General features: G+C 50.4%; 1 pseudogene; it reads left to right on the forward strand.

Annotated features, from left to right (window-relative positions):
* Positions 1 to 17,064, forward strand: part of LOC121835514 — a 144,045-nt pseudogene that overhangs the window by 114,830 nt on the left and 12,151 nt on the right.

The following is a 17,064-nucleotide window of genomic DNA, read 5'->3' on the forward strand; positions in this document are numbered from 1 at the left end:
CGAGTGTCTGTGAAACCGGAGAGGAGCCGAAGGCGGACTGCAGCCGAGGAAGCAAGAGAAAGTCCAAACTCCCGGAGGCACAAAAATTGCTCTAAAAAAAAAAATTGGTCTTAGAAGAAAGAAAAGTCAAGGCCCTCGAGAATTTTAATTGTTTTAGAGCGCAGCTTTTAGGCGCCCGTTCCCAGTTTGAGCGACGCCGTCGGCGTAACCGCGCGTTGCATTATGGGAAATGTTTCATAATGCACCGCGAGGGACCCTCGCGACGTCACTGGTGACGTCAAGTGGGATATCACGAGGGTCCCGCGCAGTGCATTATGGGACATTTCCCATGAGGCACCGCGCGGGGAGGTGGAGGAAAGAAGAGGTGGACGAAGGGGATGGGAGGAAGAGGGGAGGGGAGGATAGGAGGAAGAGGACGAGGAGCAGGAGGGGAGCGAGGAGAAGGGGGAGGGGAGGAGGCGGGAAGAGAAGAGGGGAGGAGAGGAGGGAGGTGGAGGGGATGAAGGGAGTAGGGGGACGAGGAGGTGGAAGAGGAGGTGGAGGGGAGGAGTAGCAGGGAGAACGAGGAGGTAAGGAGGAGGTAGAAGGCGTGTACCCTCCCTCCAATACCCTTCCCACCTCCTCCTCAAGAGCTGCGATCTAATTTGCTGTTACAGGGTGTTATAAACGTCTTTCATTGTTTTAAAGATTTTATTGAACTGAAGAAAGCAGAGAAAGCCAGAGCGGAAGAATCAGAGCCATAATGTTTGAAACTTCGTAATCTTGAATGTAACTGACGCGAGCAAGGAGCTGTAAATGTGAGTTCAACTACAAGTTTTTTGGGTTTTTTTTTTTGTGTTCGTGTGTGTGTGTGCCTTACAAGAAAAAAATATCGTCAAAAATGTTATCATTTTCAGAACTCAGCTTCCATGGCAAACGAGGTAGATGAAAAAAAGGCACAAAATGTGACGAATGCTAAAGGCCGTAAAATAAGGAGAAATACACCTCGTCGCAGAAGAATGATATTAATGTCGGTTTCTAGAAAAAGATTTGTTTATTATGTGACAGTCATGCACATGAGCAAGAAATTATACTTTTTATGCCCTGTATTAATTGTAATTAACCAATTTTGGGGTAAAGTGTAAACCACAATGATTAACATTTTCGCGTTGCCACAGGATCACAAAGAAATGTCGAAGTTCCAACTAGTTAATTATAAACAGTAAATTGATGAATATTCAAAGAATAAAAAATAGGTTGGTCTTCTTTTCTTGTGAATATACATAAGCTATGCAAATATACTGGGGCTCCACAGGCTGTGCATGATAAAGTCTTTCTTTGCCTTGCCCCCAGCCTTGTCGCGACTCGCCGTAGGTGCGCCCTCTTCGTCCGAGGAGGACGCATCAAACTCGTTGGAGTCGCTGTCCGTTCCGTCATCTGCGGGTCCGTCGTCCTTTGTGATTAAGAAACCGTAGTAGATGTCCCGCCACTCCACGCACGCGTTGTGCATGACACAGGCCTTCACAATCGTCTTTACGATACGTTCTAGGCGTAGGGCTTCAATGTACCTAAGACGTCGGAACCGGCCCTTGAGAATCCCAAAGGCCCGCACAATAGCCACTCGCGTTGTTGCGCGCTTCGTGTTATACTTTCTGTGCTGCTCAATCAGTCAGCCTTTGTTTCTGTAGGGGACAAGGAGGCTTTTCCGCAGCGGGTACGCACCATCTCCGAGCAAGTGGCCGTCGAGGGGGAAGTGGACCGCAGTCAAGATCGGTAGCAGCTCGGACGCCTGTACATCCGTGCGTCGTGCACAATCCCGGGGCCTCCTGCGTTGCAGTGAAGAAACCTCGCCCCGAGGTCACAGATGGCTTGAAGAAGCATTGATGGCGACCCCCGTCAATTGATGTACGGCTGGACGTCCTTGCCCTGAAGCCCCGTGCAAACAATGTGACTTCCATCGATTGCTCCCCAGGACTCCAGAAAAGCCTGCGTTCACCTTGAAGCCGTAAATAATATGCATTGCCTCTTCCTCCGACGGCCACAAGGCGAAGATTGGGCCGCGGGTCAAAACAACTAGACCAACTCGGTGCACTACCCTGCATACCGTAGATTTGGAGAGTCCAAATGAAGCATAGATCTAACTTTGTTGACTGTACAGATGGTATGGTTTATCGCATTCCGTTCTCCTGTGACAGACACTACGTCGGGCAGACGGGGCGCTGCCTAAAATATCGGCTCCACGAGTACAGTAACAAGTTGCAAAAAAAAACCGGTGGCTTTCTGCACTTGCATTCCAGAACATGCGGCTGTACCCCACTGTTTGATAGATGCGTAAAAAATGGAAAATGCAAGTCAACGTTAACACGCGAAATCGTAGAAGCCGAAAACATTGATTATCTAGAAGAGACGTGTGTTGCTATGCCTTTCCAGTAATTTTTGATCCGAATTGGGCACGGATTTGGTTCCGAGGTAGCCCAGAGAGACGCTCGCCCAGCGAGTGAGTACTTTTGGTTTTATAAACGTTTATTGCCGAAACTGGAGAAGCAGAAGCTAAGCTCAAGGAGCTAGGCCTAACGGCGTGCGGGCTCGCCGTCATGGGAGAGCCACAGCCACCCCAACCCAAGCAAACGTTCGCGACCGCTGAAGCCCAGCCCGTGGCTAACCCGCACGAATACCGGTGACTTTTAACGATACGAATCACCATGCCGACCAGAGAGTCGGCCCCGACATGGCCGCGTCAATGCAGCCGCCGTCCACGCAACCAACGAGACCGCCGAGCCGCGCTGCCGCCCGCTGCAAATCGGCTGCTAGTGCTTTAGCACTGCCTTACTCGGATTTGAAACGCCCTCGTAGACCCAGCGCGAGCACAGGCACGAATTTGACGGACATGTCCGAATACCTGGCAGCCGACTTGATGGAAACAGAGGACGAACCGCAGTCGTAGGATAGCGCAGGTGCTGAATCCTCAGATGTGGTAAGCAGCTACCTCGACGCGACACAAGACGCGTCGGAAGAGTGCAGTTGGCAGGACGTTCACTACAAGAATGGCAAACTGCACCATGCCGGGTCTCGCTGCAACGAAACAACTCCCGATACGAACACGACGGGAGATCGGCGCCCCACGCTCCGCATAATGAGCACGGCTCGCATAATGAGCACGGCTCATTATGAGGGCCACGCGAAACTGCTCGACCTCGGTCAGTGTAGCTAACACTACGAAAACATTTACAACGAACTTTCACGATGAGTTCGTTGTAAGGCTAGAGCTTCTCTTTTTTTTCTCATCTCTTGACTTCCCCTTTGTAACCCCGCGCTAGAATTTTTTTTTTGCATGCGAGCAGAGTATTTTTTTAGCAAATCTCTTTTTCTGAATCACTTCTCTTCGTAAACGAACACTTTGGCGTGAATTTTTTTTCTGTGCGAGTGTGTAGGGTATTTTTTAGGTTTCTCCCATTCTCTCGCTTCTCTTCGCTCAATTTTGTTTGCAACTTGAGCTTTTGGAATTTTCTTTTTTTCCTAATTCTTTCCTGGGGGAAGGCACAGGCTAGAAGACGATTTTTCGCTCGCTTTTGGAAGCCTTCCCGGGGAAAAAAATTCGATATAGCCAATATGTTGTTCGTTATAAACCGTACTTTTACATGCATTTTAGAGCGCAGCTCTCAGGCGCCCGTTTCCGGGTTGAGCGGCGTCGGCGTCGGCGTCGGCGTCGCCGTCGGCTTCGGCGTAACCGCGCGGTGCATTATGGGAAATGTCTCATAATGCACCGCGCGAGCCTCCCCCGGGGTCACGTGACCTCGGGGGGGGGGGGGGGGGGGGCGCGACCCCCCGAGGTCACGTGACCCCCGCAGTCGCGTGACTCCCATGAGGTCACGTGACCCCACGAGGTCACGTGACCCCCCGATGACGTCACCGGCATCCGCATCGTCATCGTCATCATCACTGATGACGTCATCAGTGACGTCACTGATGACGTTACCGGCATCCGCATCGTCATCGTCACTGATGAGGTCTCCGGTCCGCATCGTCAACGTCATCATCACTGATGACGTCATCAGTGACGTCACTCATGACGTTACCGACATCCGCATCGTCATTGTCATCATCACTGATGACGTCATCAGTGACGTCACTGATGTCGTCACCGGCATCCGCATCGTCATCGTCACTGATGACGTCATCAGTGACGTCAGTGATGACATCATCGGCATTGTCATCGTTACGTGGCCCCAGTTCACGTGACCCCCCAAGGTCACGTGACCCCCCCCAGTACCCTTCCCTCCTCCTCCTCAAGAGCTGCGCTCTAATTCGGTGTTACAGGGAGTTGTAAACGGCTTTCACTTTTTTATTTAAACTTTTCGTGAGTTCTAACAATATTTCGCTGTACGCGGGTTCGTTCAAAACGGGTTTCAGTGTACTACCTTCGAAAAAGGCTACTAAAACAAAGACCTCGGCCTTACTTTTGCTGGGAACGAATTACAATGCGAGCCCTTTGTCAAAATCCTCGGCATAAACTTTTGCTACAAACGCTCATTGGCAACGGAATGGGTCAAGGAATCGGCAAAGAAATGGAGGCAGGAGCTGCAGCTCCTCCGACGCATCGCTAAAAAACTTGGCGGTGCAGGGGAAAACTCGGCCAAGACTCTGGTGACCGCAGTGCTGATGGCTAAGGTCACGTACGCGGACCGTTTCTACAAACTCAGAAGTGAACACTTCAACAAGTTTGACACCCTCTACAACGAGGCACGAAGAGCCATTTTTGACGTACCAAGAACGACTAGGCTAAACGAACTTAGGAAATGTGTTTTTCTACCGAGCCTGCAAGACTCTCTCAGGCAGCAAAAAGAAATGCAAGTCGGAAGAGTGGAGCTCACGGTAGAAGGCAGAGAAATAGCCAAATACCTCGGCAATCGAATCCAGGCTAGGAACCCTATGCCATGAGCCAAACCGCCTTGGGAACTAATGAACATTGCCCAACCCAAGCCGCTACCCAGGAGCCTGAACGCAGAAAAAAAGTGGCTCTTAGGGGCCCGTTCCCGGCTTGAGCGGCGTCGGCGTCGGCGTAACCAAGGTCATCCCAAGGTCACGTGGCCTCCCAAGGTCATCCCAAGGTCACGTGACCCTCATGGTAACCCCAGGGTCACGTGACCCCCAGAGGTCAAGTGACCCCTCCCCCAGGGTCACGTGACACCCAAAGTCACGTGACCCCCCTCGAGGTCACGTGAACCACAGAAGTCACGTGACCGCTCCCCAAGGGTCACGTGACACCCAAAGTCACATGACCCCCCCCCCGGTCACGTGACCCCCTCGCCGAGGTCATGTGACCTCCCTGATGACGTCATCGTCACTGATGACCTCATCGGCATCCGCATCGTCATCATCACTGATGACGTCATCAGTGACGTCACTGATGACCTCATCGGCATCCGCATTGTCATCATCACTGATGACGTCATCAGTGGCGTCACTGATGACGTCACCGGCTTCCGCATCGTCATCGTCATCATCACGGATGACGTCACCGGCATCCGCATCGTCATCGTCATCATCACGGATAACGTCATCAGTGACGTCACTGATGACGTCACCGACATCTGTATCGTCATCGTCATCATCGCTGATGATGTCATTGGAGTCCGCATCGTCATCGTCACTGATGACGTCATCAGTGACGTCACTGATGACATCATCGGCATCGTCACGTGAGCCCCCAAGGTCATGTGACCTCCCCCAGTACCCTTTCCTCCTCCTCCTCAAGAGCTGCTCTCTAATTCGGTGTTACAGGGAGTTGTAAATGGCTTTCACTTTTTTTAGAGCGCAGCTCTTAGGGGCCCGTTCCCGGCTTGAGCGGCGTCGGCGTCGCCGTTGGCGTCGCCGTCGGCGTCGGCGTCACCGTCGGCGTCGGCGTCGGCGTAACCAAGGTCATCCCAAGGTCACGCGGCCCCCCAAGGTCATCCCAAGGTCACGTGACCCCCAAGGTCACCCCAAGATCACGTGACCCCTTCCCCAGGGTGACGTGACCCCCCTGAAGTCACGTGACCCCCCGAGGTCACGTACCGCCCCCCCGAAGTCACGTGACACCCCCAGGTCACGTGACCACCCCCAGGGTTACGTGACCCCCGCCGAGGTCACATGAACTCCCCGATGACGTCACCGGCATCCGCATCGTCATCGTCATCACCAGTGATGACGTCATCAGTGACGTCACTGATGACTTCACCGGCATCCGCATCGTCATTGTCATCATCACTGATGACGTCATCAGTGACGTCACTGATGACGTCACCGGCATCCACATCGTCATCGTCATCATCACGTATGACGTCATCAGTGACGTCACTGATGACATCATCGGCAACGTCACGTGACCCCCCAAGGTCACGTGACCCCCCCCAGGTCACTTCACCCCCCAGCACCCTTCCCTCCTGCTCCTCAAGAGCTGCGCTCTAATTCGGTGTTACAGGGAGTTGTGAACGACTTTCACTTTTTTATTTAAACTTTTCGTGAGTTCTAACAATATTTCGCTGTACGCAGGTTCGTTCAAAACAGGTTTCAGTGTACTACCTTCGGAAAAGGCTACGAAAACAAAGACCTCGGCCTTACTTTTGCTGGGAACGAATTACAATGCGAGCCCTTTGTCAAAATCCTCGGCATAAACTTTTGCTACAAACACTCATTGGCAACGGAATGGGTCAAGGAATCGGCAAAGAAATGGAGGCAGGGGCTGCAGCTCGTCCGACGCATCGCGAAAAGACTTGGCGGTGCAGGGGAAAACTCGGCCAAGACTCTGGTGACCGCAGTGCTGATGGCTAAGGTCACGTACGCGGCCCGTTTCTACAAACTCAGAAGTGAACACTTCAACAAGTTTGGCACCCTCTACAACGAGGCACGAAGAGCCATTTTTGACGTACCAAGAACGACTAGGCTAACCGAACTTAGGAAATGTGTTTTTCTACCGAGCCTGCAAGACTCTCTCAGGCAGCAAAAAGAAATGCAAGTCGGAAGAGTGGAGCTCACGGTAGAAGGCAGAGAAATAGCCAAATACCTCGGCAATCAAATCCAGGCTAAGAACCCTATGCCACGAGCCAAACCGCCTTGGGAACTAATGAACATTGCCCAACCCAAGCCGCCACCCAGGAACATGAACGCAGAAAAAAAAGTGAAAGCCGTTTACAACTCCCTGTAACACCGAATTAGAGCGGAGCTCTTGAGGAGCAGGAGGGAAGGGTGCTGGGGGTGAAGTGACCTGGGGGGGTCACGTGAGCTTGGGGGGTCACGTGACGTTGCCGATGATGTCATCAGTGGCGTCACTGATGACGTCATCAGTGACGATGACGATGCGGACTCCGATGACGTCATCAGTGATGATGACGATGACGATGTGGATGTCGGTGTCGTCATCAGTGACGTCACTGATGACGTCATCTGTGATGATGACGATGACGATGTGGATGTCAGTGACGTCATCAGTGATGTCACTGATGATGGCATCAGTGATGATGACGATGACGATGCGGATGCCGGTGAGGTCATCAGTGACGTCACTGATGACGTCATCACTGATGATGACGATGACGATGCGGATGCCGGTGACGTCATCGGGGAGGTCACGTGACGTCGGCGGGGGTCACGTAACCCTGGGGGTGGTCACGTGACCTGGGGGTGTCACGCGACTTCGGGGGGGGGGGGGGGGTCACGTGACCTCGGGGGGGGGGGGGGGGTACGTGACCTCGGGGGGTCACGTGACTTCAGGGGGGTCACGTGACTTTGGGTTTCACGTGACCTTGGGGTCACGTGACCCTGGGGGAGGGGTCACGTTACTTTGAGGTGACCTTGGGGGTCACGTGACCTTGGGATGACCTTGGGGGGCCGCGTGACCTTGGGATGACCTTGGTTACGCCGACGCCGACGGCGACACCGACGCCGCTCAAGCCGGGAACGGGCCCCTAAGAGCTGCGCTCTTAAAAAAAGTGAAAGCCGTTTACAACTCCCTGTAACACCGAATTAGAGCGCAGCTCTCGAGGAGGAGGAGGAAAGGGCACTGGGGGGAGGTCACATGACCTTGGGGGTTGACGTGGCGATGCCGATGATGTCATCAGTGGCGTCACTGATGACGTCATCAGTGACGATGACGATGCGGACTCCAATAACGTCATTAGCGATGATGACGATGACGATGCGGATGCCGATGAGGTCATCAGTGACGTCGCTGATGACGTCAGCAGTGATGATGACGATGACGATGCGGATGCCGGTGACGTCATCAGTGACGATGACGTCATCGGGGAGGTCACATGACCTCGGCGAGATGGCTCACGTGACCTCGGGGGGGGGGGGGTGTCACGTGACCTCGGGTGTCACGTGACTTTGGGTGTCACGTGACCCTGGGGGAGGGGTCACGTGACCTCTGTGGGTCACGTGACCTCGGGGGTCACGTGACTTTGGGTGTCACGTGACCGTGGGGGAGGGGTCACATGACCTCTGGGGGTCACGTGACCCTGGGGTGACCTTGAGGGTCACGTGACCTTGCGAGCCACGTTACCTTGGGATGACCTTGGTTACGCCGACGCCGACGCCGACGCCGCTCAAGCCGGGAACGGGCCCCTAAGAGCTGCGCTCTAAAATCAAATGCGCAGAGACCACCTTGCTCGACTCCACCTCGCAGAAGTGCCACAATTGAACCACGAAGACCACCAAGTTGTCTATGTGAACGCAGCAACTAATGCAACGGCAGCATCCGCGGCGGTGGTATTTGTTCGCGAAGCACAAGACGCCCCACTTACGGTTCGTAAGGTCTACACGAAACTCACATCGCCCCAAGTCGCTGAAGAAGCAGCGATACTCCTGGCACTGAAAAACGTATGAGAACCAAGCTGCCAGCGACAACCACACTTGCAACCACCTGACCATCTACACTGACTCGCAAGAGGCAATCAGAAGCCTCGTCATACACCATACCACGACGACGAGCCCCACAATCGTGGCTATATTCCAATCGGCATTGCGGATACATCGTAAACACGGTACGAAAAGTAGCGTACGGTAGGTACCCGGACACGCTGGAATACACGGTAACGAGGCAGCCCATCGAGCTGCCAGAGAGGAACTACAGACAGCAGCACTCCCAGATGGCCACGCTAAGACCGAAAGAAACCTGATACCAGGGATGGAGCCCGTCGAGGATGCATACGACTCCAAGGAAGAAATACGCAAGATTCGAACCCGGGTTCGGAAACAGATTCAGAACACCTGAACGTCAGAAGCGTACCAGATCTCTGAAAATATATTCAAACGGCACCAGACCGTTCTACTCAGAAGAGTGCGTACTGGAGGAGCAATCACACCCCACCAGACGTACATCTTCGAGCTGAACCGCAAAAGAAAGACGGACCCGCACTTTGATCCAACAGACCCGCGATGCCACAGATGTAAACACCCCGACAAGCTTCCGAAAGTTCAGCACTTGCTTTGGGAATGCGAAGCTCTCCGAGAGACTCGCCAGTCTGAACAACACTCCCTCCAGATGAAGTGCCAAGCAGCATTCGGGAATGGACCCACCCCACTGGCGACACAGAACGCTACACAAGAATTCTGATCTCTCTGTTGGAATTCATTTCCAGTGGAGGACTAAGCAAATCATTTTAGAGTCACCACAGTCCTGAACGCCCCCCCCTCCCCCCGTTCATATCCCTCACTTCGTCACCCATACATACTCCATTCAAGAAAGATGCCCCACCGAGGCAGTGACCGCATCACCACGCTTTCTTAATCGAGGCAGTTTTTTTTCTTGTTCTCAATAAACGTTGTCTGAAAATGAAGCTGCTATGCCTTCAATTGCGTTATCGGAAAAGGAACTGGTTTTCCTGAGTACGAGATAGTGTTTTTTTTTTTCTCAATCATGCTGTGTGATGTTTTTCTTTTAGTCCTTTTTTTGTGACGATGCTTCAGACTACAAATACCGGAACACGTATTCAATAAAAATCAGTTGGGAGTTGCACCCTGTTGTGTCCCGTTCTTCCTTTTGTCCTCGTCCTTGCTGTGCACAAGATTTCATAACTTGTCAAACCAACCAGCTTGAACATGGTCAATTCCTGGGTTGAAAACAACAGATCACAATAACCATATATGAATGGTTGCACCTCGTTCGCTGTCATTTGGAACGTCTGCCACCTTAGCCAACGAAGCAGACGAGCTTCGACGGCTGTGAGCACAGAAAGCACACGACGAGCACACGACGAACAGATCACGTGATGTCTTTACTCACGTTACCCACCGACAGGAGAGCGTAGCGTGAGTAATTAAAAACGAGTTCTAAAGTCAAGTCATTGAGAAAGCGCGAGTAAGTTTTGAAACGCCACGGTGCCAAACCTTAACTCTGGAGTCGGATCGAGCAAATTTTGGAGCACGCCCTCTGTAATACCTTATATCTCGTCAAACAAAATTAAGGCTAATTTATACATTTCCTTTGGTTGCCTTCACATGCATCCGAAACAACCGTAACTACCAAAACGCGTCAACAACCGTCCCTCATCGGTTGCTTCGCGAAGGTACTCCTTGCATCACTTGCCATGCAGTGTACTGTGAAGACTTGTCACGGTGACTGTCGTTATTGTCGTTTCGGATGCATGCGAAGGCAAGTAACGTAGATGTGTGAGCCAGCTTTTATAATTCATCATTCTCTTGTCGTCATTGGGATTGTATTCCCAATCGTAACAGGTCGACCACAGCGAAGCTTTTGATAGCGCAAACCGCCTTCATGGCTGCTGAGCGCGAGCTGACGGCGAGCTAACGCGGTGCATTTGCAACGGGCATCTTACATCATCATCAAGATTGCCAGTCTTATTTACCCATGGTTGTGCGCTATTTCTGGGATTTTCTGTGAACTGCACATTCAGATATGGCATCTAGAGCAACTAAATGGTTTGTGACACGATCACACCGGCGATCTGAAGCACTTGCGCGATAACGTTTATCGCTGAAAGCGACCATGGCGGAAAAAAAGCGACGGGTTTAGAGCAGTCGCTAGCTGACCCGAATTTTTTTGTGATGCCACCTAGTCGCGGAGCGGCTGAGCAATTCAGCGACGTTCGGAGCGAGGGTTTTTGAGAAGCACGTCATTCATCGCGCGAGTCAGTGTGATCATCTGATATTATGGCGATGCAGTGGAGTCGCATTGAGCGAGTGCTTCACATCGCCGATGTGAACACGCCTTTACGATTATACTCCATTTTATTAAAACTGTGCAATATAGCCAAAGCTACAGGGGAGAGAGACTGCCAATGCTACGGAGGAATCCCAACCCTTCTCTCCCGTTCCTCCCTTCCTTTCTCTTGAACGGGTTGGCATACGCTCTTTCCCTGTAGGTTTGGCTGTACTGCACAATTTTAGAGAGACGAAGTATAGAGTATCGGCGTGCTGTTCTCTGATATACATAACGAAAACAGCTCAAATGACAAAGACGCGGGAAAGAAACATACACGGCAGGACGGCATTGCACTCCTAACTAAAGTCTTATTAGTGAAAAAGACATAGAAAACAGCGTAGCCAAAACAGAAAACATTAACAATCACTTACTCACCTTCAAGGACCACACTAGTTTCAGAGCTAAAGATTTCAAACAACGTTATACATATTAGCTTGCAAAAAGCAAACCCCTTTACCTGACAGCCACCAACGCAGCCCAGTCGCATAGGCCCCCCCAACAGGAAACACAAACGTTTCTATAATCTTTTTTTTTTCTTGTGTTTGGCCGAGAGGACAAAATTAGCGGAATCGGGCACACGCTCGTACATATTGCACTGTGTTGCCAAGTGCCCCACAGCAGTGGCCCCCAGTGAATAAAAATGCTCTGTAAGCATGCCATTCAGACACTTGCCAGCTGGGCCCACTTAAAACGTTTTCCAGGAATAGAACCCACTTATTTCAATATTTGTGGTACCGGGAACAGCAACGGCAACCCGTACCTCCCTCCTACTTGTTTCAGGTTATGACAGATGCGATGAAGGTATGAAACGATGACAATTCGTTTTTTTGTCAATCATTCTTTGAAACTCTCCCCATCTTTAGATTTTTTTTAAAAAGGGAACTTGCTACATCCGTCAAAAGGGTCACTAGAAACCATGACGTCATTAGTCCCTCTGCTTGCTCTCGAAAAGTGTCGATCATCGAGTGGGCGCTCGACGTCTCAAGAGCTAAAGAACGAGAAGCTACAGCAATACCTCTGTTCACAAATTTTTAATACGAAGTCTTAGTAATACGAAGCCTTTAATCTCTAAGTCTTTAATACGAAGCCGGTAGTCCAGAATGGGCTTCTTGGAACTGGTTTATAAGACCAACACAAGTGTATCTTCCCCTCGGCCTACTGACAGGACCATAATTTGAAGCACACCTTATTTTGGTTCCTGCAACATGAAACATATTCCTCCGTCACACTTACTAAAATCTTGCAAAACCTTCATCCAAGTGACAGTTACTTCAGCGCATTTATACACGACTAAGGAGTCGTCCATGTATCGAAACACCTTTTTTACCGCAGAAGAGCTTATGGCACTTTCTATAGCTTTGTAAACTCCACCGATGTGCACAGAGGTTTATGGGAGACAAGGGCGCAAGAAGACGGGGCGGAGTGCACGTGACAGGCAGTTGGCCAAGCAGTCACGAGCTGGCGCCAGACAGAGCTTGCTGCGCGAGGCTGGGGGCAGGGCAGGAACAATGAACCCGGACTGGCTGTTCTGGCCCATGGCGATCCCCGGAGCAGTCCACCAGCGAGGTTCTGATTAGGACTGGACAGAACGGGGAGCACTGCCCATTCCGCCTGGGCCACGACGATCCCGGAGCGGTTCAGCAATGAGGCTACGGCTGTGATAGCCTGGGACAGCTAGCCTACGTAGCGCTGGCGTGGGAAGGACAATCCACAGGCCTGTACACGGACTCCGACTGCAAGCTCTGATCAACGGGCGACAGCCAGGGTCGGCAGACCCGGACTGCCGGCTCTCGAGGACGGGCAACCGGGAAGTGCAGTAAACCCATGCACTGTCTTCTCGTTGTGTTGCGTAACTCCCTGGGAGACAAAGAAAGCACATACCGATCGGTCGGCGATCATTATAGAGCGAGACTCTCACAAAAAAATACGTCAGCTTGCAGGAAATCATATTCGAAGTGCCACCGAAGCCCTTTTTCACGGAGCGTGACGTCATATCTAGAGATTTCAGAACCTCCGTTCGAGTATTTTCAGCGCCTATCAAAGCTAGGCACGCGCATTCTCTCTATTTATAAAAAAGGTAAACAATGAAAGCCGTTTACAATTCCCTGTAAAGCCCGTCAGAGCGCACCTCTTGAGGAGGAAGATGGAAGCTTACTGAGGGGTACGTGACTCCTTGAGGTCACGTGACCTCAAGGGGTCACGTGACCTAAGGGGTCACGTGACCTCATGGGGTCACGTGACCTCATGGGGTCACGTGACCTAAAGGGGGTCACGTGACTTCAGGGGGTCACGTGACCTTAAGGGGGTCACGTGACTTCAGGGGGTCACGTGACCTCGGGGGGGTCACGTGACCTCGCGGTTACGCCGACGGCGACGGCGACGCCGACGCCGCTCAAGCCGGAAACGGGTTTCTAAGAGCTGCGCTCTTAAAAGAATACGTCACCACTGGTGTCAGTGCGCGGGAATATACCTGGCAAGCTTGCAATTGAACGCGCTGCCAACACGAGCGACACGTGCTTGCCGGCCCAAAGATCCCGTTATGACGTAACGACCCGTCCGAGGTTTTTTTGTGTTTTCTCGCGTTTAGTTGCATCTTCGGGGAAAACGAATGTGATAATCGAATTACCGAGACAAACATTCTCTAGAATTCAAATCTACTATTTTTTTTTTCAAGAACCCCTTCAGCTTCTTTTTAATAAACGCAGGTCGCGGCCTATTATGTTCTTCCTCCGGCTTCGCGGTTTGATTGTCGGCGTTTGTCTACCCATGTGGCGATGCCATCGGCCGATGAGCGATCAAATGCTCGGAGCTCTACTTGCCTTATGTTCCGTAAGCCGTCAGTAACTTCAGCTAAGTTAAATAAGTTCAATTGAGATCGGCAAGCTCAGCTACGCTCAAATGTCGGTAGAGACTCAATGATAGTTTGTGCCAGTGTAGAAATCCGGTAGATCGTGGTTGACAATTGGCTCCATGATGGATGACAGGGCTAGTATAAAAAGTACAGCATTTTGCGTATTATAGTCATTGTACTAGTCACGCTTCTTGGTTGAAAGTTCACAGGCGGCGGCTTATTTACGGACGCGGACTTATTTTTCAGGATCGTTCATTATTCCAAATATTTATTGATTTGGTGGTTGACATACTATGTTAATACTGAATTTTGTAAAATATTAACTTATTTGTTCATTAATGAAGCAGGCTTTTTTTTAAGGTAGAATTATTTTTAGATGCGGAATACGCATCACGTGGAATCTATGGACAGGGTGTGAAGTTCAACAAATGCGGCATATCCTTTGATCAAATGCAGCACCTGTTCAAAAACATGCGGTTGTACTGGAGGTTGGATATAAATATAAAATGAAGGGCAGTTCTTGAAGCCCCAAACAAAGAAAAAAAAACATTTATTTCATTTGTTTTTAATGATGTACAGGAATGGGAATTCCTTTCTCCTATTCCTTTTTTTCCTACCGACTGTAAACGTAATGCCCGAGGACTAGAACCATTGTGTCGCGTCCCTTGGGAAATTGAGGCTTCCTGGTTATACTTTTTTTTTTCTATCACAGGACAATCACGCGTTTCGACAAAATACTACGAACGGTATTTTCCAATCTTAATGGTTCTGGCTACTATGTCATCAATCTTGATTAGATTACTTTGCCGCTCTACCAACCCAACCTTTATCGTTTCTTTTTTTTTTTCTCTCTTCCTTGGCCTTCAATATGCACGTAGTTTGTTTTTATTCCACTCTTCTATTCCGGCTACAACGTGAGGAAAAAAACGTGGCTGTGCTTCCGCAGTGCTTCGCTGCGTGTTATGCCTAAATGCAGTGTCATTGCCCGCCTTGTACAGAGGTTGGCTTCTCTATTCCTTCCACAAATAAAACAACGACGTTCTTTCTTCTCCGTCGTCTTTTCGGCACTTCACACACAATCATACACAGAACGTCGCCCCTTCTGCTTTACCATATCCTCTTTTGTCGACGCCTTCCTATTCAAAGGCATTGTGAAGACTGCAGCACATGCAGTGAGCGCCGCGTATGCCGCGTTCTGCGACCTGCGCATGAACACAATATTAACGGGAGGACAGCACCGTTACCTATTTCTGCCACGCTTGCGGATGCGATCGATATTGCCACGGGTGTCAAGTAAAAAAACGATGAGAAACAGAAAAAAACTGAATGTTTATTGCGGCTTATGGGTGCGACAATAAAGGTACAGTATTGTGTGTCGCGGGCGATGATGTTGGCGAGGCACAGGGATCGTGCGCTAGCGAAAGAATGATCTGGTGCTGCATGCTACAAGCTCATATACACGGTCCGTGTTCCCGAGGGTTCCTACCCGGAGGTTGCAGTAACCGACGAGGATGTCCTGGTACTTTCCAGAAAAGCAAAGGTCGTTAAAAGGAAAGAACTGGGCCGGACCGGGGTTTGAACCCCGTGCCTCCGCGTGGCAGCTTCGTGCGTTGGCAGCTCCTCCATGCACGCGGACACGTCAATAGCGCAAAGCTTCAGACGCAGTGGATGGGAGGGGTTCTAAGATACATCCCTCCGAGAGCTGCTTAAAATTTGAACAACCCCCCCCCCCCCCCCCTCCGTACTTCAGATTGAAAGTCTAGGATAGACATCCGACTGCGGATCACTGTGAAAGGCGTGAAGCACAGGAGCATTGTAATCACGCTCGAGCTGTAACTTCTTGCATTCACCAAACTACTTCCCGCGAGTGTGCTGAAGCTTCGTGAAATGAATTTTGTACCCTACGTCAACGCAATACTTGCCTGACGGCCATGCATTTTAAATATTAAACACGGCAAAAGAAAAAAAAACATTTTAACTAGTTTACGCTCGGTATTAGTCTTTAAACCTTTTCTCTCTTATCATCGCTGGTGCACCCTGTGTCAGCGACCAATAAAAATGCACCGTGTTTATGGAAAGTAATTCTCGTACTGCTGACAGATTACGCGAAAAAAAAGTCTATAGGAAGAACCGCATGTATCCAAGCCAACGCGCTCTCTCCTTCGCATTTCATTAGCAGTGCGTTGTTTGTTTACCCACTGTGAACTAAGCCATTAAGACTAAAAAATGGCATCATAAGAGATTTTCAAATCCCAGTCGTGGCTCGGAAAAACAACCAAGCAAAATAATGTATCCCATTTCAGCTCCGTTACGAATATCGATTTATAGATCAGTGCTTGTTGTTTGGTATAAAAAAATTGGGGCTTACATTTTCTAGATCGTAGTCATTTGCCCGATGTTGGGGCACTGATATGGGAACCATTAGAATATGACGCAACATCCCTATGGTAAAAGGTAATACATTAAGGGCTAGTGCTTCCTTTTTAGCGTGGACTCTAGCAATCATTACTGGGAGACTGCGCGCCTCGGCAGTGAGGTTTTTGCCGACGCACAGTGCCGCGTTGTTGATTCGGTAAATGGACGCATTTTCCACGGTTCTGCCGCGACGCCTTTTAATGGATGACAATCCCGACACCTGTCGTGACGTGCGAACGAGCTAGGTCGTAGTCGAAACGTGCGCGTGGAAAGGCCGTGATTTTTAGGGCCATTTCGGCTTTTTGTTGAGAGCCTCCCATTACCAAGAGATGCGTCGTGGACTCAAAAGATCTCTATTGTTTTTACTTCATTTGAAAAAAAAAATATTTAAAATAAGTCGCAGTCCCCCTACTCATACATCATACAAAATACAGGGTGTTCGCTGGAGACATAATAACAGAAGTAGCTGGGCCTCAAGCATGTTCGAAGCAGCCTTTAACATGCTTTTACATGTCTGCTGACAGTTTTTGCATGACCAATGCGACCGTCCATTCAAGGAAGAAACTCGCCTCATACAGCGTTTGCAGAATGTCTTTTGTATGGTTTATTAGCAGTGTGG

Source organism: Ixodes scapularis, unplaced genomic scaffold, assembly GCF_016920785.2.
Source record: "Ixodes scapularis isolate PalLabHiFi unplaced genomic scaffold, ASM1692078v2 PGA_scaffold13__105_contigs__length_92229423, whole genome shotgun sequence".
Classification (NCBI taxonomy): Eukaryota; Metazoa; Arthropoda; class Arachnida; order Ixodida; family Ixodidae; genus Ixodes; species Ixodes scapularis.